This window comes from Callithrix jacchus, chromosome 4 (assembly GCF_049354715.1).
Source record: "Callithrix jacchus isolate 240 chromosome 4, calJac240_pri, whole genome shotgun sequence".
In the NCBI taxonomy this organism is placed as follows: Eukaryota; Metazoa; Chordata; class Mammalia; order Primates; family Cebidae; genus Callithrix; species Callithrix jacchus.
Genome location: NC_133505.1, coordinates 114,883,171 through 114,907,792, shown reverse-complemented (window position 1 = coordinate 114,907,792; position 24,622 = coordinate 114,883,171). Strand labels below are relative to the sequence as shown.

Sequence of the window (24,622 nt, the reverse complement as noted above, 5' to 3'; positions counted from 1 at the left end):
AAAATATATAGTCAAATCTAAACAAGCATTGACAGTATAAAACAATAGTAATAAAAGCACTAATGGAGGTTACAGAAAAAGATGGAATTAAAATACTAGAAACAATAACGTATGAGAAGAAAAGAAGAATAAAAGAGAAAACAACCTAAGGTCCTCATTTTGCTTGAAAGGAAACCAGGAGATATTGATTAACCTATAAGATTGTTGAGCAGTAGTATGTTTGTTACATTTTAAAGTAAATATGAAAAATCTGAAATATAATCATTTGAAAGGTAATATTGATCAGTTTTATAAAAGGCAAAAAAAAAGAGAAAAAGAAAAAACAAAATGAACAGAAAGCACAAAGCAATACTAAAGAATAAATCCACTATAGTATATAATCACAATAATGTAAACAGACTGACTTCATAGGTTAAAAGGCTGAGACTTAGTTAATTTAAATAAATCCAGCTATATGTCATGTTTTTAAAAATTGCATCTTGTCTGTTCCTGATAATTAGGATGGTGTTGCATTCCAGTATTTCCCTCATCTTGTTTCTGACTTTAAATAGGGTTCCTGACTTTAGGATGTTTTTAGCATTTCACCGAGAATAATATTTGTTTTAGGGTTTGGTAGATGCCCTTTTCAGGTTAAAGAATGTTCCTTTTTTGTCATTGGTGGTGTTTGATACTGGATCTTGCTCTGTCACCCAGAAGGGAGGGCAGTGATAGCATCATGGCCCACTGCAGCTTCAACCTCTTGGGCTCAAGCGATCCTCCCATCTCAGTCTCCCGAGTAGCTAGGACTACAGGCTTACACCACCATGCCCAGCTAAGTTTTTAAAGTTTTTCTAGAAATAGGATCTCATCATGTTGACCAGGCTGATCTTGAGCTCCTGGGCTCAGGCAATCTTTTGGTCTTGGCCTCCCAAAGTGCTGGACTTATAGGTGTAAGCTGCTGTGCTCAGCAAGGAGTGTTCCTTCTATAGCTAATTCTCTATTTAGAGTGTTGAGGGAAAATAGCTAACTTAGAATTCTATACACAGCTAAACTATCATTCAAGAATGAGGATAAAATTAAAAGACATGCCATTTCATTTATAGTTTTTTAAAAAACTGTAAGTTACCTAGAAATAAATCTAACAAATGATATGAAACTTTTATAAAGAAAGTTCTAAAACCTTGTTGAAAGATAGAAAACCTAAAAAACTGATGAGATATACCCTGTTTAGGTATAGAAAGACAACAGCATAACAGTAACAGCTTTCCAAAATTTATACTATTAATTTAATAAATTATATTCAAAAATCCCTGGAAAATTGTTTTCACTGACCTTGATAAGCAGATCAGAATATCCATTCAGAAAAATAAAGGGGTTAAGAACAGCCAAAACAAATTTTTTTTTAAGTGATAGGGTCTCACTTTGTTGCTAAGGCTGGAGTACAGTGGCATGATCATAGCTCACTGCAGCCTTGAACTCCTGGGCTCAAGTGATCCTCCTGCCTCAGCCTCCCAAAGTGTTGGGATTACAGGTGTGAGCCACTATGCCAGGCCACAGTTTTGAGACAGTATGAAGAGAAAAAATTCACCCTAACAGATAGCAAAACTTATGAGCTTACAGTAATTAAAATATTCTGGTATCAGCAATTGGCTAAATAGATCAATGGGACAAATATTCTGAAAAAGCTAGAAACACACATAAATAGGAACTTAGGCTATAAGAGGTAACACTGCAAATCAGCTGAGCAAGGATGACTATTCAATAAATGACACTAGGACTATTGGCCAAAAATATTTTCTAAGGGAAAAATTAGAGTCATACCTCACTGCATGAACAAAAATAACTTTCAGATGTGTTAGAGAAAAGCAATAAATATTTAGACAGAACTATAGGAAAATATTTCTGTGACATCCAAGGAGGGCACGGTTTCTTAAAATACAAAAACAAAAATTATCATGGAAAAGTGATAAATTGAAGTATGCAAATTTTTTAAACTTCTTAATGACAAATGGCACTATTAGCAAAGCAAGAAGACAAATACAGACTCGGAGAAAATAGTTGCATGCCACATTTCCAACCAAGGATTTCTATCCAAAATATGCAACTAGTTCCTACAAATAAGCAAGAAAAACAGAAAAAAACAAACATCGAAAAAGCTAAGGATGTTAACAAGCAATTGGCAAAAGAGGACATTTAACGGTCTATAGACTCATGAAAACGTGCTTGCCTTTATTAGTAGTCAAGGAGATGCAAATTAAAACACATAGAAACTATTTCATGCCTATTAGAGTGGATTTTTTTTTTATAAAACCCTGACAATGCCAAGAGTTTATGGGAATGGCGAAATGGACATGTATGTCCATTGCTGGTGGGTGTGTAAAATGACAGACCCACTATAGAGAGCGATTTGGCAACACCTGCTAAAGTTAATACACAACCCAGGACCAAAAATTCTGCCACTATATGTCTAGAAGTTCTCAAGAGACACATGGGTCCAAGAAGATATGAACAAAAGCACATTCTTTCAGCACTCTGGATAATAGCTTAAAAGTGGAAACAAGGTACCTGACCTTCAGGAGCAAAATGGGCAAATAAAATGCAGATTATTCTTGCAATGCAAAGCTGCACAGCCATTAAAATGAGTGAACTAGATCCGTTATCACCTACATGGATACGTCTAAAATGTACAATAATAAACTAGAAAGATGCAACATAAACGTTTATACGATATAATTTACGTAAAATGTATAGTACATGAAACAATAGTAAATATAATTTACTAACACGTTAAAGATAGCCAAATCCTCTGGTTCACATCTAGGAAGTGGGGAGAGAGAGGCCTCCTAAACCAGGTGTCCTAATATTACAACATCTAGAAAGACCCTTGAACTTACACTTCATAAAAGAGAAAAAGAGAGTTTTTTTAAAGAACAACTGAGCCACTAATGATAATTTGGCACTATTTATGTTTTTATGTACAAAGAACCCTAAAGGACATTCAGTGGGTTCTGGTATCAGTTGCCAATTCTTCTTCACTTAGGAACTGATGCTAGTAATCTCAGTGAGTGGGGCTAAGAGAACAGTACTGGCCAAGCTCCTGTCTCCTGCAGGTCCTTCAGTAGCAAAACAGGCAAACAAAATGTGGATTATTCATACAATGCAACACTGGGATATCCTCCCTCACCCAGCCTACTGGATTGCACCAGAAAATCCCCGTCCTGCTTTGGATGGATTCATTCCTGTTTCCTTTGGCACTTTTTGGAAGTTCTAGCATCCCAAGTTTTACCTGCTGATTTCTGTTGAAGACTCTACAACCCAACCCTCCCTTTCAGATGCATCTGAACCTGTGCCTATTCAGTACATGTGCCTGTTCAAGGGAGCTGCCTCTCTGGACAGGGTTAGCTTCTCTCAAGGTACCACAATGCTGGGCAGGGGGTCTTTAAATCGTGGCAGAACCATAATCCTTCCTGAGCTCCTTTTTAAAACACACGTAGACACACACATTCTTTCATGTACACACATGTACAAACACACACACATATGCACAAACGCAGACCAAAAAAAATGCACACGCAAATACCTAGACCACTCTCTTCTCTCAACAGGAGTCGGGGCTGCCTGGTTACTCTAAATCCAGTATTGTGCAGGTATTGTGTGGCAGATCTAATCTTACAATGGAAGACGATGTGAATAATAGGATTTGCTATTCACAAACACATAGATCTCAAATATTAAAGGACAACTGTATGGTGCCACTGGAGCTGTTCTAACACAACCTTCGTCCCCCACTCACCAAGTGCAAAGCACATGACTTTTCTTTTTCAAGTTGGGAGCAGAGTTGATTTAATTATACTCTTCAGTTCTTGTCCCATTACCATGACTGTATGTGAGGTCCCCCTCTAGTTTACAACTGTGCTTCATTTTATATTCCCCTTTGTGCCTGAGTCACTTTCATTTCCGATGCCCTCACCCACAGGCATCTGTTGGAACGGCTTTGATATCTGTCCAGTTGTTATTTATCCTGTTGCTTTTCTACTGGGACGTCACAGCAAGAGACGTTTGCCTTTGATTCGTTATGCTGATTCATTTTTATGAAGCAGCCACATTTTAGGTGTAGTGCAGGAGTGGAACCCACTGTGGCACCTAGCAGCCAAAACGATGTGAACTGAACATGTTTGATTTTGATGGTGGGTCCTGAGGTGTCAGTTACATTATTTTCTTTGTATTACAGAACTTGGCTCACAAGATCACATCTTGTAAAAAAAAAAAAAAAAAAAAAAAGTGTGCTTGAAATTGAGAAAATGCTCATCTGTCCTGAATGTGTTGAGTGCTCCTGCCTGTAAGCAGAGGGTGCGGTTGCCTCACTGTCCCAGAAAGACGCCTTTCTTTCTACCTTAAGACTGTCCCACAGAACCCCACGTGCAGGCGTTCCTGGAACCTGGCCCATAGGTGGCAGTCTCCCTTCATCCTTCCTGGACTGCGAACCTCGGAAGGGCAGCCTGAGACAGCAGTTGCTTTTGCTCTTTTCTTCGGGTTTCCTAATATTTAATGTTCCCTCCACTCAACCTCCCCTCCATCCCGCAGAGAGTGTAGAGACTGTATCACTGGCGGCGAGCAAACTACAAACGAAACTTCGCCTGGAACCGGTCAAAGTCGGGAGACCTGGGTTGTGCCTACTCTTGATGCGACTGTTTTGGAATTTTGCTGAAGCTCTCTTGCAGAATTGCTCTGTAAATGGCAAGAAGAAATGCCTTTCACTACAAACAGAAAATAAAGCTTTCACAAGTTGTCATATTTTTAAAAAGCAATCATGCAGATGCAAGTTTTTATCCTCTCTGTTTAGTCTTGCCTCCCCTCCCTGCCAACACACCCCCACAGAATTTGGGATGAATCTCCAAGTGGAGTAAAAGTAGGCATTCTCTCTGAAATGTGCCCCTCACCCAGCCCCTCACGGAGCCTGTTCAACAAGATCTCAAACAGTCGTAGGCAGTGCATGTGTGCGTGTGTGGGGCATGCGTGTGTGCGTGTGGGGCATGCGTGGGGGGGCACGTGCGCGCGCGCGCGCGTGTGTGTGTGTGTATGCAGAGAATTCTAGATGGAGAGTCAAAGGGAAACCAAGAGATTCAGAAAAGGGACACCACCTTCTCACCTTCCTTCTACCCCCTCCTGCTCATCCAAGGAGGAAAGGTAGGTGGAGCGCTAACCCAGCCCCAGGCCCTTTTGGGTGAGCCTGCCGAATGGGTTTCTAATCAGCCAGCACTTCCGGCTGGCCCCCACTGTTTTTGGAGCCAAAGGGACTTTAATCATTAGCAGACGTCAAAAGGCTTGAGGAGTGTGCTTGCCTAGGAAGTGGTTCATCAGCATCTGTAAAAACCGCCTTGGCAAAAAGAGGTTGAACCCAGCACTGGGGGTGGATTTTGTGTATTTCAGTTGAATTAGCAAACAGAATACCTTTTAAATCTTACCAGCAGCTGATTCTGAAAAGGGCACCCACTAAGGAAAGGGCTGCCCTGTCTGTGCTGGAAGGAGGCTATCCCTGCCTCAAGGTGCTTCTCCTCCCCACGTCAGAGACCTCATTAGATGCTTGGTCCCTCTTCCTTTCTAATATGTGTAGAGGGCTTGGAAATTTTCACCTGGGCTTTGGGACAAAGCCAACATGGGATGTCCTGAGTTACAGCAAGCATTTCTGAATGGGAGGTAGCCTGGTCAGCCTGCTCTAAAGAAGGCCAAGTTCATGTTCCCCACAAAGGACCAGAGCCTGGGGCAGGTGGGGGTTTAGGAGCAGGAATGAAGAGGGTGTGGGAGGAGGTGAAGGTGAGGGTATAGGGGTGGGGGTGGGTGGAGAGGGTGGGCATGCAGTGGGTGCAGGGGACCTGGCAGAAGCCTGGTTCAGTGGGGGCAGAGCCTCTTGCCACAGCAGGTGGGCCCCTGACACACAGGAAGTCTTCTTAAGAACAGAATTGCTGCCTTAGCTGTTTGGCCACTCTCCTGCACACACCTGGAATCACTGGGTATGTCTCGGAGGAACTAAAGCTGATCTCTTCTTGGTAAGCTGACTTCAGCAGAAGGGCTTGAAGACATGCCACCTTTTCTCTCTTTAGGCCTTTTCCCTTGAAAACTCTGTGAATTCAGACTTTTTCTTCTCAAAGGAAAAATAAAACTATTTAAAACACCATCAAGTCCTCAAAATTCTTTTTTTTTTTTTTTTTGAGATGCAGTTTTGCTCTTCTTGCCCAGGCTGGAGTACAGTGGTGTGATCTGGGCTCACCGCAACCTCTGCCTCCCAGGTTCAAGCCATTCTCCTGCCTCAGCCTCCCAAGTAGCTGGGACTATGGGCACAAACCACTATGCCCATCTTTTTAAAATTTTTTTATTTTTAGTAGAGACAGGGATTCACCACGTTGGCTAGGCTGGTCTCAAACTCCTATGGATGTGAGCCACTGTGCCCAGCCCTGAATCTATTATGTATTGATCAATAAATATTGACCTATTTGTTCATCAGTGTCATACTGGGAGTGCCAGACTCCCAAGTAACTGGGGTTACAAGCACGCACCACCACGCCTGGCTATTTTTGTATTTTTAGTAGAGATGGGGTTTCTCCATGTTGATCAGGCTGACCTGATCAGGTTGATCAAACTCCTGACCTCAAGCGATCCACCCACCTCAGCCTCTCAAAGTGCTGGGATAAGAGGCATGAGCCATCACCCCTGGCCAGGTTCTCAAAATCTACAAAATAAAGCCTCAGCAGGGTATTTAAATTCTGTTGGAACTGGAGCCCAGCAGACCTTCCTGCATTGTCTCCCACACCTGCCTGTTAGACACCGCCAGCATTCCAGCTCAGTCCTCGGCTCCTCTCACCCACCCTTCTCATTGAGATTCTTCTCCACCAGGTCTGTTTAAAATCTCACTTCTTCCAGGAACCTGATCCCTCTGGAGTCGGCTACCCAGCCCCACTCTGGCTCTCATCAGCTCCCGGATGTCCCATGGCATCTGAGTGTGCACAGCCTCGTGGTTCAGCCACTGTGCATGGCCTGCCATTCTCCTCCAGGACTCTTACACTTCCTGTGAGCACCCTCCAGCTCTCAGTGTATTTCCCCAAATACTCAGAACAATGTCTCCCAGTCGGCAAAGCTCAACCAGTGTTGGTGAGATTTGAAACCAAACCATGTTAGTGTATGAAAATAAACACAAGCATCAGGCCTCATCTGACTCCATTCAATGTAAGTGGCACCATTCATTCACTTCTAAGAGAAGAAAATTAGTAATGTAAAACTAAAAACGAATCAGCTACTGAACAGAGGGACAAAGAATGTTCAGCCTCTCTAGAATGCAAAGATTTCAGAATTGTTTGTAGAAATAAGGAAATGCCAAATTTGGCAAATCAAATTAACAAATTTAGAGGAAATTACATTGGTCATCACTGCCAGAGTCACAGTGAGACATGCACTCCCAGGACTGCCAGCAATGCAAATGAGTACAGCACTTCTCCAAAAATTTCATAAAATGTCTCAAGAGTCTTAAAAAATTTTGATGACATATATGGCTCACATTCTGTTCTATTGAACAGTGCTGTATTAGACAATTGCATTTTTTAATTGCTAGGTGATTTCTGGTTCTAGAATTATGAGTGATTTTAGTTTTGTTCTTCTTTTTAATTTTTATTTTTTTGATACAAAGTCTCTCTCTGTCACACTGGAGTACAGAGGCGCAATCTCAGCTCACTGCAGCCTCTGCCTTCTGGCTCAAGAGATCCTCCCACCAAAGCCTCCTGAGTAGCTGGGGCTACAGGAGGCATGCGCCACCAAACCTGGCTCATATTTTGATTTTTTGTGGAAATAGGGTCTTGTTATATTGTGAAGGCTGGTCTTGAACTCCTGAGCTCAAGCAGTCCTCCTGCCTCAGCCTCCCAAAGTGCTGGGATTACAGGCGTGAGCCATCACCTAGCCTAGTTTTATACTATACACTCTTCTGTACACTGTTTTCTCAATGAGCATTTACTTCTAATATTTCACATCTTTTATGGAGCCTTCCCCAAATTCCCAGACTAGTATCAGACGCGTCATGACTTTCTACACTTTTTCTCTGCAGCGTTTATTAGAGTTGGAAGTTATATGCTGGCTAATCGTTTGATTCATTTCTGCCGGCTCAGCAGATCAAGTCCATGAATCTGGGACCCAGGTCTGTTCTGTTCCTCTTTGTGTCCCCAGTACTTAGCTCAGTGCATAGCATGTGGTAAGTATTTAATAAAGTCTAGTTAAATGAATGGATGAAGAAATGATTAAAGAAAAAAGTTAGGTCCTAGAAACAGAAGAATCCAAGTCACTGTAACTATAAAATCAAAGAAGTCATCACATAAGTGCAATATTTACAAACTTCAGAACAGATTTTTGAGGTTCTACAGCCATGAGATCTGCTGCAGGGAGTGCAATTGATCAAGGGCCCCAGCTGCTGTGCTCTGAATCCATCAATGCATCTGAGGCTTCGCTTCCCAGAGGCTGCCCCCAGCCAACCTCTCAGTGTAGCAGGAATAGGAAGGCACACGTTCTCCTGGGAGAGGTGGGACTCTTCTGATAGGCAATTTTGGCTCAAGGACATTCATTGACCTTGTCAAAATTTCCTTCCTTCTCTCCTGTCTTCTCCAGGGTCAGATCTTCATCACAATGTGAGTGTTTTCCCCATTGCCTCTGGCTCCATCCCCATTTTCCATCACAGATGCATTCCCCAATAAATTACTTGCATCTCAGAAGACACAAACAACACAGAGAAGAATATTGCTTCCAAAATTTAAATATATATTATCTGCTTTTAAAATTGACCAATACATGCACATTGTAGAAATTTTGAACAGCAAAGTTTTTGAAGTGGATACATTATAAAAGGAAAGTTGCTCTTTCTCTCTCTCTCTCTTTTTTTTTTTTTTTTTTTTTTGAGACAGAGTCTTGCTCTGCCACCTGGTCTGGAGTGCAGTGGCACTATCTCCACTCACTGCAACCTCCACCTCCCAAGTTCAAGTGATTTTCCTGCCTCAGCCCTCTAGGTAGCTGGGACTATAGGCACATACCACCATGCTCAGCTAATTTGTATACGTTTAGTAGAGACAGGGTCTCACCATGTTGGCCAGGCTGGTCCTGAATTCCTGACCTCAGGTGATCCGCCCATCTCGGCCTCCCAGAGCTGGGTTTACAGGTGTGAGCCACCATGCCCAGCTGGAAAGTTGCTCTCTCATCTCTTTCCTCCAACCCCTGATTACCTTCTAAATATTCTCATTCCTCTCTCAGAAGTCAATCTCTGTCTACCCTTCCACGCTATGCACTATTTTTGTTACTTTTGTGACTAAGAGTAGAGTATGGAATACTAGTCATAACCAGACATACCATACATATATATTAGGTCTTGTTTTTATATGGCTCCACAGTATTCCACTGCATTTAACCATTTCCACATTGACAAACATTTAGGTATTTATAATCTTCGCCATGACTACAGTATTATTGTACATTGTCTTTTCATTATGTATATCTGCAGGATAAATTGCTAGAAGAGGATTTACTGGATCAAAGAGCAAGGATATGCTGAATTTAACTGTCAAATTGCTTTCCGCAGAGGTTAGAGCAATTTCTACCCCACCAGTCTGACTTCATACCCTCACCAACACAATGTTACCCATCTTTTCATCTTTGCCAATTTGACAGGTTAAACATGTAGCTTTGCATTTTTCCAGTTATAGGTGAAGTCAAGAATCTTTCTGTCATACTTTCAGAAACCGTTTTTATTCCTTTTCTGTGAACTATCTTCTTACATGTTTTGCTCACTACTCTATAGGGTTTTATTGCTCTTTTAAAACCGATTTGTAAGAGGTCTTTATACTTTGAGAAATGTATACTTTGGTTGAGATATCAATGTGTCAGATTTTTCCCAGTTAGAATTTGACTTGTTTTTACTTTGTGGTGTTTTGTTTCATCAAGTAGAATTTTTTTTTTAATTTCAAGATGGTTTAAACTGATCTTTTCTTTTTTCTTTTATAGCTCTACATTCTGAGTCATACTTGGGCCTTTTATATACTGAGATTTAAAAAAAAATTCTAAAAATATTTCTAAAAATTATTTTTAAAATATTTTTGAAATTAAAAATGTTCCCATTTCTTCTGGCTCTCTCCCTTCCTCTTTTTTTTTTTTTTGATATGGAGTCTCGATCTGTCGCCCAGGCTAGAGTGCAGTGGTGCAACCTTGGTTCACTGCAACCTCCACCTACCAGATTCAACCCATTCTCCTGCCTCAGCCTCCCGATTAACTGGGACTACAGGCACGTGCCACCACCACTTGGCTAATTTTTTGTATTTTTAGGAGAGATGGGGTTTCACCGCGTTAGCCAGGATGGTCTTGATCTGCTGACCTTTTGACCAGCCCACCTTGGCCTCCCAAAGTGCTGGGATTACAAGGGTGAGCCACTGCACCTGGCCCCTTCCTCTCTTTTTTCCTTTCTTCCTTTTTACCATTTTAATCTCATTCCTTTACAGTTTGCTTTGGTGCAAGGTATGAGTGAGAGATTTGTGGAAGAGATGCCTAGTTGCTCATCAAATGCATCTCTTCCTTTTGGCACACAGCTGAACATCATTTTCCCCCACTTCTTGTGCAGTTGGGTGTGACCATGTGAATGAGTTCTGGCTAGAGGATTGTGAAGGAAAGTCATGGGACCCTCCCATTTTCCCTATCTGTCATCTCAAGTTACCATGGAGAAGACTCTGGAGAAGATTCCAGAACAGTGCTATTCAATAGAAATAAATGTGAGCCACTCAGGCGAGGCATAGGTGGAATTTTAAATTTTCTAGGAGCAGTGGCTCACACCTATAATCTCAGCACTTTGGGAGGCTGAGGAGAGTAGATCACCTGAGGTCAGTAGTTCAAGACCACCCTGGCCAACATGATAAAACCTTGTCTCTACAAAAATACAAAAATTAACTGCGCATGACAGTGGGTGCCTGTAATCACAGCTACTTGGAAGGCTGAGGCCAGAGAATCATTTCAACCTGGGAGGCAGATGTTGCAATGAGCTGAGATAGTGCCACTACACTCCAGCCTGGGTGACAGAGTGAGATTCCATCTCAAAAAAGTGGAATTAATTGTTAAAATATATTTTATTAATCCCAATATTTAAAAAATTACCATTTCAACAAGTAATAAGCATAAAATGTATCAATGAGATATTTTACATTCTTTTCTTCATGTTATATCTTCAAAATCTGATGTGTATTTTGTACTCATGGCACATCTCACTTTGGACTGGGGCTTCTAACCAACACATTGGACAGCACAGCTCTAGAAGAGTGTCAAGATGAATAAAGCTTGGCTCCCTGAATGACCATAAGAGAGAGTACACAACCTGGTAACAGCCAACTGTACATAACATCCATAAGAATGAACTTTAGGCCAGGTGTGGTGGCTCAAGCCTGGAATCCCAGCACTTTGGGAGGCCAAGGCGGGTTGATCACGAGGTCAAGAAATCGAGACCATCCTGGCCAACAGGGTGAAACCCCGTCTCCACTAAAACTACAATAAAAAATAATAATTAGCTGGGCGTGGTGGCATGTGTCTGTAGTCCCAGCTACCCGGGAGGCTGAGGCAGTAGAATTGCTTGAACCCGGGAGGCGGAAGTTGCAGTGAACCGAGATTGCGCCACTGCACTCCAGACTAGTGCCTGGTGACAGAGGCTCTGTCTCAAAATAAATAAATAAATAAAAATTAAAAATAAGAATGAACTTTAATTGTGTGAAACCATTGAGAACCTGGGGTTTGTTATAGCAGTTATGTGATTTTATGTAATTAATATGACATCCTACTCTACTTATTCCAGATGGCTACCACTTATGAAATAATTGATCTTTTTCACTAATAATTTGAAAATCATCTTTCTCATGTTCTGTATCTCTATATGCTTTTGGATTTATTCCTTGCCTTTCAATTTAGACCTATTTATCTATCAAAACTATTATTATTATTATTTTGAGACAGGGTCTCACTCTGTTGCCCAGGCTGGAGTACAGTGGCTCCATCTCAGCTCACTGCAACCTCTGCCTCCTGGGTTCAAGCCATTCGCCTGCCTCAGTCTCCCAAGTAGCTGGGACTACGGGCGTGCACTATGCCCATCTGTTTGTTTGTTTGTTTGTTTGTTTGTATTTTTAGTAGAGACAAGGATTCACCATGTTGGCTAGGCTAGTCTCAGACTCTGGGCTAGTGCCCAGACCTGAATCTAGTATTTATTGATCAATCAATATTGACCTATTTGTTCATCAGTGTCACATTGGTTTGGTTTGTTTTTTTTGAGATAGGGTCTCACTCTGTCACCTAGGCTGGAGTGCCGCAGCACAGAGCTCATTGTAGCCTCAACTTCCCTGGGCTCAAGTGATCCTCCTGCCTCAGGCTCATAAGTAGCTGAGACTATGGGTGTGCACCACCATGCCCAGCTCATTTATTATTTATTTATTTATTTTTATTTTTAGTAGAGACAGGGTTTCTCCACGTCACCCAGGCTCAACTCGAACTCCTGGGCTCAAGCAATCCACCCACCTTGGAGTGTCATACTGTTTTAACTGTTACCTTCTAGTATGTTTTCATATTAATAACAGTAATAGTAAGGCTAATACCCCCTGTGGTAGGCAGAATTCTAAGTTGATCCCCAAGATTCCTGCTCCTGGGTATAAACATCTTTTATAAACCCTGGAATTTGTGAATGGTGGGATAGTTACTCAATAGTTAAGTTATGTTATTTGGCACAGTTGACTTCAAAAAAGAGAGATTATGCTGGGTAGATCTGACCCAGTTGAGACCTTAAAATAGAATAGGCTTTTCCTGGAGACATAGATTCAAAACATGAAAGGAAAACAATATGAGGGAGATTCTCCTGGGCTGGCTTTAAAAATAGAGGCGGCTGTGTGGCCAAGAATGAGGGAGGCCTCTGTGAGCTGAGTCCCTGGCTAATAGTCAGCAAGGAAACTGGCTCCTCAGTCCTAGAACCAAGGGATTAAATTTGGCCAACACTCTCGATGAAGTCCGAGGCTGATTCTCCTGCAGTCCCTCCTCCAGATCGGAATGCGGACTGGCTGACACCTGATTTTCAGCCTCATTAGACTTAGCTGAGAACCCTGCCTTGCTGTTCTCAGTTCTGTTTACTTACAGAACTGAGGGCTCACACATAGATACTGTGTTAATCCACTAAATTTATGGTAATTTGTTATGCAGTAATACAAAACTAATACATCTCCTTGTGTCCTTTTTCAGATTTTTTTCTGATTAATAATTATTTTTATAATAGACTATATAATCAGCTTATTTAATTCCAAAAGAATATTCTGATAGTATTTTTATTGTCATTGTTTTACATTTACATATTAATTTAGGGAGAATCGACATCTTTACAATGTTGAATATTCCTACCCAAGAACATCATGTCTTTCTATTTTTTAAAGTCTTCATTTGCATTTTAAAGTTTTCTCTACATAGTCCTTGCGTAACTTCCTTTCAAATTTATTCTGGCTGTGTGCAGTAGTAGCACCTGCCCGTAGTCTCAACTACTCTTGAAGCTGAATTGAGAGGATCACTTGAAGCCAAGAGTTTGAGTCCAGCCTGGGCAACAGAACAAGAATCTGTCTCAAAACAAGCAAACAAAACAATTTGTTCTGGACAACTTACTTGTTGTTCCTTTTCTCTTCTGTCACATTCTAACTGGCTATTGTTTCTACATAATTAGACTATTAATTTCCTAATGTTAATTCTGTAACATGCTTCTTAAATAAATTTTCTTATTATTTACAACATATTTTAACTTGTATTGAATTCTAAAATAAATAATATCCAAACAAAATGGTCATTTTACTTTCTACTTTCAAGTTTGTATACCTCTATTTTTCTTCATTATGTTGACTAGTGTTTCCAGTTCATTGTTAAATAATAACAATACATATTTTTATCTGTTTTCTGACTTTAATGGGTCTGTTTCTTTCATTCTATATTTTTACAGCAATATTTATTAGGTGAGATTGGGCTGTAATTTTATTTATTTTTGTTGCCATTTTGTTGGGTTTTAATGTCCATATTATACTGGCTTCATAAGAAGAATTTGCACTTTTGATTTTCTTCCTTTGTTCTGAAACCGCTTAAGCAGCATTGAAATTACCAGTTCCTTAAAAGTTTTATAGAATTTGCCTAATAAACTACACAAGCCTATTGCTATTTAGTTGTTATTAATAATATTATCAATGACATTTTCTAATTTCTCCACATTACTTGGTCTGTTTAGATTTTCTTTCTGTTCGGACCAGTTTTGGCAATTTATATTTCCTAGAAAAACATCCATTTAGCCAATTATTTACATATAATTAAGCAAAGTAGCCTTTTATGATTCCTTCCCTTCATCTACTAAAATTTTAGATATTTGTGCTTTCTCCCTATTTTCTCGATTAGAGTGATTAACATCTATAGAGTTTATTATTTTTCCCCTAAAGAACCAGTTATTGGATTGATCTTTTTATTTAGTATTACCATTTTCCTGTTTTATAATGCAAAAATTAGGCTTTTACCTTTACTATTCTTTCCCTCTGTTTGCCTTAGTTATATTGTTCCTTTAAATTTCTAGAACTGTATACTTCATTTATTTTCTTTCTTGTTTATCGATTTAACAATATCCCATAGATTTCGATTATATGTGTTGCTGTTACTTCGTAGATTTCCTATATTTTTAAATTTCCTATTTGATCAAGGAGTTAATGAAGAGTTTAAATGCTCTAAATGATGAGGTTTCTAGATTTACAGTTATTTAAAACCTAATTTCCATTTTGTGGAAATGCTGTATGAGAATTTTACCTGCACTATTTCTCCGTTTTGCAAATTAGTGAAGTGTTATTTCAACCTAATATTAAGAGTAACATTTTTGTGATTATTGCATGAGTACTTTAATGAAGATATATTCTCTGATATAGCATTTGAATATATGTTCATAAAGTCTATCTTTTTAATTATATTATTTTAGTCTTCAATATTCTTATTTTTCTGTAGCTGTCAAAGTTTCAGGTAAAAGAATTAAAATCTTCTACCATTAGTATTTTTCTATTTCTCTTTGAATTTCTGTAGTTCATGTTTTATGAATTTATCACTATTATAACTTACCATATGTCTATTTATAACTGCTAGGGTTTCATTGTAGTTTACACTTTTATCATTACAAAATATCATGCTTTGTCTTGCTCAATACTTCTTGCCTTAAATTCAACCTTGTTTGATTTTAGAGATACAAATCCCTATTTTTATTTGCCTTTGCTTCAGATGATTTTGTCAATTCTTTTTTACAGGCTTTCAACAACACATTGTTTTACATGGAGCCTTAGGTATAGCCCATGAGCCATTTTTACGACGAAGTCTAGTTTGCGTGTTTTCTTTTATCTAAACAGAGAGACTGGCCACTTCCAACCGGATTACTGGGCCGTTCTCCTCCCTGCCTCCAACACCAGCTCCCCACCGCCATTTCTGTTCTGCCTTCTGGTGAACTGGAGTGTCAGCCTCCCTCACCAGGCTTCCTAGCAGATTGTGAGAAACACCTTCTGAGCCCAAGTCAAAATGTAGGACACTTACTCGAGAACTGAGTATAAACATGCTACGTGTTTACTCCTCCCTCAGTGTCATGAGCATGTTTATAGAAACCACACAGTATCCATGTTCACACATCTGTATTTGGGGCTTTTAATTTGTAGACACCACTGAAATTGACATCATTGACTATTAAATAGAAACTTGTAGATACTATATAATTGTATATTTTAAACATAAGACACAAGCAACTGTTTTTTCAAGATAACAGCAGTTACTGCAAACTGTGTGTTCTGATGATAGTACATCATGACTGGCCGGGCGTGGTGGCTCACACCTGTAATCCCGGCACTTTGGGAGGCTAAGGCAAGCAAATCATGAGGTCAGGAGATCAAGATCATCCTGGCTAACATAGTGAAACCCCTAAAAGTACAAAAATTAGCTGAGCATGGTGGTGTGTGCCTGTAGTCCCAGCCTCTCAGGAGGCTGAGGCAGGAGAATCGCTTGAACCCAGGAGGTGGAGGTTGCAGTAAAATGAGATCAGGCTACTGCACTCCAGCCTGGGTGACAGAGTGAGACTCCATCTCGAGAGAAAGAGAGAAAGAGAGAGGGAGAGAGGGAGAGAGGGGGAAAGAGAGGGAGGGAGGGAGGGAGGGAAGGAAGGAAGGGAGGGAGGGAGGGAGGGAGGGAGGGAGGGAGGGAGGAAGGAACATTATGACTGATTGTCCAAATATCTATTGCTGTGTAACAAACTATTCCAGAACTTAGCAGTAAAAGATAATCATTGTATTATGTTCACAGATTCTGTGGGTTGGAAATTTGGCCAAGGTGAGGTGGGGACAGCTTGCTATGGCTTCGTAATATCTAGAGTCTTGGTTGGCAAGACATGGGGGTTGGGAGCAACCCAGTCATGAGGGACAGGGTCATCTGGAGGCAGCCTTACTCATGTGTCTGGTAATTGATGGCATCTGTTGGCTGACACTTCAATTGGGCCTATTATCCAGAAAACTCTCATCTGGCCTTCGATGTGGCAGACACTTGCTCAAAGCTTGGCAACTTTGGACTTCTTACATGACAGCTTGAGGCTGCAAAGGCAAGTGTCTCAAGAGAACCAGGTAGAGCAGTGTTGCTTTTCATCACCTAACACTGTAGACATTTAGGGTAAGTTTTGCCTTATTCCATTGGCCAACCAGTCACTAAAGTGAGTCAACAAAGAACGAAGGCCCAGACTGAAAGGGAAGGATACATAAACCTACCTCTCAATGGCAGAAGCATCAAATAATCTGCAGACATGTTTTATTTTTATTTTAGTTTTGAGACAGGCTCTCACTCTGTCACCCAGGTTGGAGCACAATGGCATGATCACAGCCCACTACAGCCTCGACCTCCCAAACTCAAGGGATCCTCTCATTTTAGCCTCCCAAGTAGCTGGGACTACAGGCATGCACCACCACACCTGGCTAATTTTTAAAAACTTTCTTTTTTAAGAGTCAGGGTCTCACCATGTTGCCCAGGCTCGTCTCAAACTCTTGGGATCAAGCAATCCTCCTCCCTCGGCCTCCCAAAGTGTTGGAATTACAGGCATGAGCCACCAGACCCTGCCAGTTGTGGCACTTTGTAAGCAGCAACACCAAAATTTTACAAGTGAACTATGTAAATTATTGACTAATAACAATTATATAGTTATTCCAATTCCTAAAATATCTATGAAATACAAAGACAGAAATTTTGAATGAAGTCACATAAGCTAGAAGCCCAGAGGCCTCAGGAGAGTATAAATGTTTAACCCTCTGTGAGCCTGGCTGGCTTAGGGCCTTCCTGGCCTGCTCCTCCAGTCTGCCATGGCTTCCACCTTCCTTGATGGAAGGATTATGTATCTTTTACTAAAAATTACTCTAGAATGATGCAGTATGTCCTTTCTCCCTGATCCCATGACTGCTACCTTTGCTGCTCTCATACGAGCCTCCCATTCATTGCTCTCACTTTATTTCCCCTACTCCATAATTCATGTAATGAACAATTATCAAACACTGACCACGTACTAAACTCTTGAGGAGATTCCAAAATGAACAAGGCCATGAAGATAGTCTTTAATGCCGTCTTTTAGAAGCGTTACTGTTTATCCTTCACGTTTAGCCTATAATGAATCTGAAAGTGATTTTTGTGTATAGTGTGAGGTAGAAGTCAAGTTCATTTTTTCTCAAATGTATATCCAATTGACTCAGCACATTGTTTGTTGAAAACTCACCTTTTCTTCCAGTGGCGCCTTTGAAATGCCTATGAAAACAAATGACTATAAATTTCTGGGTCTGGATTTTTAATTTTGTTCCAATGATCTATTTGGCTATACTTGAGGCAATATCATTCTGTTTTAGTTACTGTAGCCTGATAAGTTTTCATATTTGGTAGTGTTAAGAAAACATTTTTCTTTTTCAGGATATTTGCTGTTCTTGGACTTTTACTTTTTCATATAAATTTTCAAATTAGTTTGTCACTTTCCACAAAATCTGGGCTTTCTATTGGAACTTGATTCCATCAAGGATCCTATCTACCCCTTCCAGTCCTAGCTGCTTTGACATCTCCATGCTGTCAAAAAGCTGGGTGAAGTATAGCTTTCATGGTTGTTTCTGACAAGAGGGCCGTCTGATACTAGTCACTCTAGTGTAGTCAGAAGGAGAAGCCCTTTGCAAGCTTTCTAAACACAATTCCATACAATAGAAGTTCCATGATAAGAAATCTATATGGCAAAGTTTCACTCTGTAGACTGTTTAAAATCCTACTTTATAAAACAGGATCCATTCACCTGCAATTGAGAGAAGACATGACCCCTATTGGGTTAAACAAACAAAATATATTGACTCAAACAACTGAAAAATTCAGGAGAAAAATCATCATATGCAAGATTCTAAACAAAGTTTTTCAGGATCCAATTTATCTCCATTTCTCTGTGCCACTTCCTGTTTGTGAAGCCAGTCTCAAACCAGCTCATGACCAAAAGATGGTTGTCAGCTACCATTTACTGCTGTGATTCTGAAAAAGTCACTTTGCCACTCTGAGTCTCATTTCCTCAGCTGCAAACGGGGCTGACGATGTCTATTAATCTTTACCTCTTTCCAGGCAATCTCTCTAAGAAGAAGAGTTTCTGTAACATATGAAGGGAGGATAAGAGGTAACAAGCCTGAAGACGATGTCTTTTTGAATGGCTCTTGAGGCTGCTGGTGATGCTTCTGCCTCGGAAATCTTAAATGTGGAGTTTCCTCCCCCCAGCAAGCATTTCAATAATGATAAAGGTTAAGTGAAATAGTCTGAAAATGTTTGATAGACTGAAACTCTAAAGAGATGCTGAATTGTATTATGGGTCCCAGACAGATCATTGTAAACCTCTTGTTCCACCCGAAGTGTTGTTTGTGTATAACACGTGTCAAGGGTTTCCACTCTGGGGAACAAAAGCACAAAAGTTTCACTGAAGCCCTTTGGCCTAATCCTCTTAAGAGCTGTTGAAGCCTCCCTGAATTGATCAGAGGCAGTCAAGTGCTTTCTTAAGACAGGAGGCTCTTTCAAGTTTTCTTACTGCTCCTAGTCCTGACAAACCCACTCAAGTTTCCTTGCTACCCCTTCACCATCACCCATACGACACTTGGAGCCAGAGATTTTGCTCGAGGTCACAGTGGCAGGAAGCGGCTAGGCAGGGATCTTTCTAGAATCCACTATCCTTCCACAGGGCCAAAAGGAGCTAAGACTGCACAATCACAATGGGTGCATGCTGCAGAGGCCTCTGAAAACACAGGTTTTGACTGGACCTTGCAGGAAGAACAGGACAGTGTCTGAGCAAGAGTTTTGTGTACAAGAAGGAGTGGCAGGTCTGGGAGTGGAATCAGGAAAATCAGCTGCCCCTCCTGGCACAGGTGCATAACCCAGGACTGAAGTAATAAGACCAAATGCCCTAATGATCTTTGTGATTCACAGCCTAGCACAGTGCCTCATGTAGTGGCTATTCAGTTGAGTGGATAGGTGGGGTGGAAAGGAACAGATAGATTTAAGAGAAGTCTGGATAGTAGACACATAAAATGTAGGACTGGTTGAAAGATGAGGATAAAAAAGAGTAAACTATGGCTTTAGACACAGAGACATCAGCGGATGCGAGGGGTGGGAGGGAGTCCAGATGAGCATCAACTGTGGGTTACGAGGAACAACCGTGTCGCTGTGTGGCCACAGATCTTTTCCTCCTCAGAGGCAAATACACCCATTAGGAACATACCCTTGGCTGAAAGCCAATCTGGTTTGGCCCTTGAAACTCTGGGCATCATTTGCACAGAGCTGTCATCCTAGGTGGTGAGCTTCATTTTGCCAGTAGCATCTACTGAGACAGAGTTTGTTACTCAAACATCTAAGTAGCTCTGTTTTAAAGATAAATTTCTTTTCTGCAGATTAATTCAGCTGATGAATTAGGTAGCCAAAAAACCTCTAAAAAGAAAAAGAAAAAAGAAAAACCTCAACCCTTAATTCTATAGCTTCCTTTAAAAAGCGGGGAGGGGGAAGACACCAAATAAATCCAAGCTCACCGACCTTCCAGCTCACTTGATTTGCTTGGAACAGACTCACACTCAAGGGTGACCCCTTTCAGGAGCAGCCTCTGGATTTCTTCCCACTCTGGAAGTCTCTGGTCCTTCAGTGTTCTCAGTTGTGTAGTGGAAACAGAACACATGCAAAAGTCTCAGCAGGCTGGGCGCGGTGCCTCACACCTATAATCCCAACACTTGGGGAGACTGAGGTGGGAGGATTGCTTGAGCCCAGGAGTTCCAGACCAGCCTGAGCAACATAGTGAAACCCCATCTTTACAAAAAAATGAAATAATTAGCTGCCTTTAGTCCCAGCTACATGGGAACACTCCAGCCTGGGCAACAGAGCGAGACCTTGTCTAAAACAAACAAGCAAACACCTGTTAGCAAATGTGTGACTGTGTGCAGGCATAGGCAAAGGGACGGGCAGAGCTTAGAGGCTGACTGTGGACAGACACTTCCCGCCCTACCTGGGAACAGCGGACAGTCTAAGTGGAGGGAGTGCTCAGAGCCTTCCTCCTCCGCGCCTAACAGTATAATCTCCCATTTACAGAGCGTTTCCAGTTTTCATCTCACTCGTTCCATTTCCTAGATTGCTGCTGCCAGTCAAGAGCTCCAACCCCACATGGTGCAGGAACCTCTGTGCCAGCCCACAAGGAGGTCAGGCTGCTTCTCTGATGAGAAGCTCACCACCTGGCAAGGCCTCCTAGTTCCATTTTTACAGGTAAACTCTGCCTCCCTTTAGTTTCAGTCACTGGTTTAGCTTTGGCCCTGCAGACACCCACATGAATTACATACTTCCTCATCCTCCTCACCATTTATTTCTGTGCAAACCACCATCATGTCAGCCCACAAAATGTTCTCCTTACAGGCCATAAAACCCCCGACATAGACCACGATTTCCCAACCATTTACCCTAGCTCCAGTTTGTCAATAACCTTCTTAAGTGCATGCTTACAGAACCCAGTGGTCACCTGGCCACGCATGCAAGCCCAAAGTGGTTCCTTGTCCTAGATTCAACACTTGTGTTGGAGGAGCCCACAGTTATGCTAACTTCTTTGTCAATCCCCATTCATATTGACTTTGGGAGTCAATTTAAACTCCTAAATCTTCTTGAGCCCAAATCTGTGTATTCCCTTTCCCAAATCCTTTCGGCAAGTAATCAAGATGTGCATCAAGAACAAATGCTGTCACTCGTGCAATTTGTGTTAAACCCTAAATACAATGCGGTATTAGTTTCATCTAAATGTTCCTGCCAGTCTCGAGGTCATTTGTCATTATTAGCTACTCTCTCTAGCTTCATGGCATTCACAAACTTGATGGGCAAGCTTTTTATTTCTTTATTTCAGCCACTGGTACATTGCAATAAAACTTGGCTGTGTATACCAGGGGGGTGAAGAAATGTGATCAAAGCTGTTTTTACAGATTATAGTCCTTATTTGCTGAAAGTCACATGATGGACCTATGTACTGTGGGACTGGTGCTAGATCTCTGGTCCCTCAAAGCCCAGAGTGGAGATTTTCCCACAGTGCCATGGGGCTGCTGCATGGGATGCTTGTCCCCCAGGCCTGGCCACACTTGAGTGGATACTCATCATCCACTCGGCAGGTAGGGGCTTCACACCATTTTCAGGGTGAGCAACTGTGTTTATTACTGTGTGTTGGCTGACAGCAAATACAGTTTGTAGCTAATAGCAAAGTTTTTCTTCACTCACATTCGCTTTGACACTTCAAGCATCTCTGTCCAAACCCAGCTGGACCCTTCCGCTCTACACCCGCCCAGCTCACCATGATAGGATGAACACGGTCAAACCTGGGCATTAAGAGACTTGGGTCACAATGCTGGTTCTGCTGTGTTAATTCTTTGCCCTTATTGACAAAAGCCATTTAATTTCCCTGAGGCTCAATTTTCTCACCTAAAATAGGGGACCACACCACCCTACCTTACAGAATTGATCTGAGCATCAAAGGAGGGAATGAATACAAGAGTTGTTGTTTTGTCGGCAAACTCTCCAATGCTTTGCAAAGGCAGGTATACTGTTACTATCAGATGTGTATGGAAACTCCAAAGTAAGTCCATGCCACTTAAAATTCCTTTTTAAAGCAGTTCATTGCATCCTAACCTATGTATTCCTTTCTTTCTCTTTTTCTCTTAAATTTCTGACAAAAACTGAATATGAAGACTGCATGCAGGGATAGCACTGAATACAAATTAACTATTCAATGTTCTTTAGTCCCTCTGGCAGGGAAATGATCCACCTATTAAAACACCCAGTCAGAGCTGGCACGCACAGTGCTGATAACCCCAGCAGGCAATGACCTTGGCACCATTACAAGGGCAATATTTTCAAATGGATGAACTATTCCTGAACAAAGTGTCCAGTGTACTAGGAATAAACAGGCTTTTCATCAACCAAGGCTGTGTGTTTTCTGGTTCCAACAACCTTTCCCAGAGACAGTGCTGGAGAGGAGGGGGCACCAGGAAGCAGCACCTCCCCAGCGGCCTGCCCAGCCTGCTCATCCCTCCTCCAGAATCCTATGACTAGACAGGCCTCCAAACCTCCATCCTGTCTTCTGATGGTTTCATGATTGCTTTTCTACACTTTTACAAAAGGAAAACCCAGTGCTGCCCTTGGAGACCCTGGTCAGCCCTGTGAGGATCAGCCCTCCCTATGGTATAAAACAGGGTCCTGGAGCCTCATGAACAAGAACCTGTGGTGGAGAGTCACATACCACATCACCAGGTATCTGCAAGGCCAATTCTTTGAGAAGGTGGGTGAATCACCCAGGACAGTCCCAAAGAGGCCACACAAGAGGCTTTGACAACAAGATCCTTGAGACAAAATTCACAAGGAGAGGAAGAAAGGACTCTGGATCCACCAGAATTGAAGCACACATGCAAAATGTAACCAACCGTAAACACTTGCTTCTTCACCTAGGCCAAGGAGGCTGCAGCTGGCCCTTTCAGCTGTTTGTTCTTTCATTCGTTCTACAAATGTTTATTGAGCACCTACTGTGTACCTAACACTGTTCTATGTTCTGGAGACACAGAACAAACAAGACAGAATAATAAACAAGGACTGTTGCCCACCTTACATTCTGGTGGGAGTAAACAAACTAAAAAGTAACTGTCTGGGTTGTGATGAGTGCTAAGAGGCACAGGGAGCGTAGGGCATGAGTGTACATCAGGGAAGGCATGCTGTTAAGGCAGATTTGATCAGAGGTTTGAAGGCAGTGAGAGAGTGAGCAATGACTATCTGGGCCAGCGTATTCCAGGCAGGAGTGGGATTCAAACAGCAAAGAAGAGGGTGTTACAGGAATGGGTTGAGCCAAGGAGAGTCCAGAGAGATGCAGGCAGAGGGGCAACAGGGAGCCTGCGAGCCATCTTCAGGACTTTTAATTCCAAGTGATCTGGGAAAATACTGGCGGAGGGGGAGGGTTGGAACAGAAAAGTGAGACAATCTGATTTTTGTGTATGTAGCTTATGCTGGGTGCTTGATTGAGGATAGAAAGAGGGCAGAAAAGAATGTGAGGAGGGAGAGTGTGAAGAGGAGAGGGGGACAACCCAAGCAGATGGGGACAGTGGCTCAGACCATGACAGCAGCAGCGGAAGGATGCGCTGAGGGTCTGGATGTTGTTGGGGTAAGACCTGCAGAATTTAATAACAGGCTATGGGACATGAGAGAGACTCAAGGATTAGTCTACAGTTTCTTTTGCTGAAGCAGCTGGAAGGATAGAGTTAACATTTACGGGGAAGAGGAAGGTTATGGGTGAAGTAGGTTGAAAGGTATCAGGATTATAGTTTTGGGTATGGTTTGGGATACGTTCAGTTTGAGGTAGCTATTAGACACTAATAGTGGAGATGTCTAGTAGGCTGTGGATTAAGCAAGTCTTGGGTTCAGGCTAGAGATGTAAGCTTGGGAATCTTCACTGTAGAGAAGGTATTCAAAGCCAAGGGCGGGGTTGATGTTAACAAAGGAGTGGCACTCATAAAGTGGGAGCTAAAAATGAGAACACATGGACACAGGGAGGGGAACATCATACACCAGGGCCTGTTGGGGGTGGGGGACTAGGGGAGGGATATAGCAAAGGGGAAGGGGATTGGGGAGGGATAGCATTAGGAGAAATACCTAATGTAGATTACAGGTTGATGGGTGCAGCAAACCACCATGGCATGGGTATACCTATGAAACAAACCTGCACATTCTGCACATGTACCCCAGAACTTAAAGTATAATTTTTTTTAAAAAAGGAGTGAGTACTGAGAGAGAAGAGATCCAAGGACTAAGTCTTGGGGCAATCTTACACAAAGAGGATACAGCAAAGGATACTAAACTGAGTTAAAGAACTTTTTCTTAAAAAAAAAAAAAGCCTAGAAAATATATGAAGACAATTTCTCAAAAAAGAACCACTGATCAACTTTGCCAAATGCTATTTGGTCACACGCGATAATAACTGAGAATTGGATTTAGAAATTTGGAGGTCACTGGTGACTTTATTAGGGCAGTC

The 24,622-nt window shown here is 41.7% G+C and overlaps 1 long non-coding RNA gene across 1 annotated transcript in view; it reads left to right on the top strand.

Annotated features, from left to right (window-relative positions):
* The window catches only part of LOC144582191 (uncharacterized), a 57,966-nt gene extending 53,179 nt beyond the window's left edge, over positions 1-4,787 (top strand). Inside the window, exon 3 of the long non-coding RNA XR_013534474.1 lies at positions 4,564-4,787. This is a non-coding gene — a long non-coding RNA (uncharacterized LOC144582191). The remainder of the gene's footprint in view (positions 1-4,563) is intronic.
* Positions 4,788-24,622: the final 19,835 nt, after the last annotated feature.